Source organism: Lupinus angustifolius, unplaced genomic scaffold, assembly GCF_001865875.1.
Source record: "Lupinus angustifolius cultivar Tanjil unplaced genomic scaffold, LupAngTanjil_v1.0 Scaffold_441, whole genome shotgun sequence".
NCBI classification, from domain to species: domain Eukaryota; kingdom Viridiplantae; phylum Streptophyta; class Magnoliopsida; order Fabales; family Fabaceae; genus Lupinus; species Lupinus angustifolius.
This window is the reverse complement of record NW_017727838.1, coordinates 267,812-268,375: the sequence shown is the minus strand read 5'-3', so window position 1 is coordinate 268,375 and position 564 is coordinate 267,812.

Below are 564 nucleotides of genomic sequence, written 5' to 3'. Positions count from 1 at the left end.
CAAGGGCTTAAGCTCTCTTGAACCCATCCCTTTTTCATTAACTCACTTACTTGACTTTGGATCACCTTAGTCTCGGTTGGATTGCACCTATAGGCAGGCCTATTAGGTAGGGAAGCTCCCGGCATCAAGTCAATTTGATGTTCAATTCCTCTTAGAGGGGGTAATCCGTGAGGTACCTCCTTAGGGAACACATCTTCAAATTCTTGTAACAAATGTTGAACAAACAATGAAAATTCTCCTTCCTTGGAAGGGTAAGCGGGTAGAAGAATTTTTTTTTAAAATAGTAGGTATAGAGGTTGCTTTGCCACCAAAGCTTGTTTAATTTCCCCCCTTGTTGCTATATACCCTTCTTTTGTGAGAATCTCACTCTTGTTTTCTTGTTCTCTCGGAATTGCACTCAAATTTTCACTCACCCTTTCTTTTCTCTCCAACTCAATTTTGTTTCTCAAAATCTCTTGATCCTCACTCACTTGCCGAGGGGACAAAGGTGTTAGAGATATCTTGCAGTTTTGGTGTAGGAAAGAAAATTTATTGGTGCGCCCATCATGGGTTGTTGCTTTATCA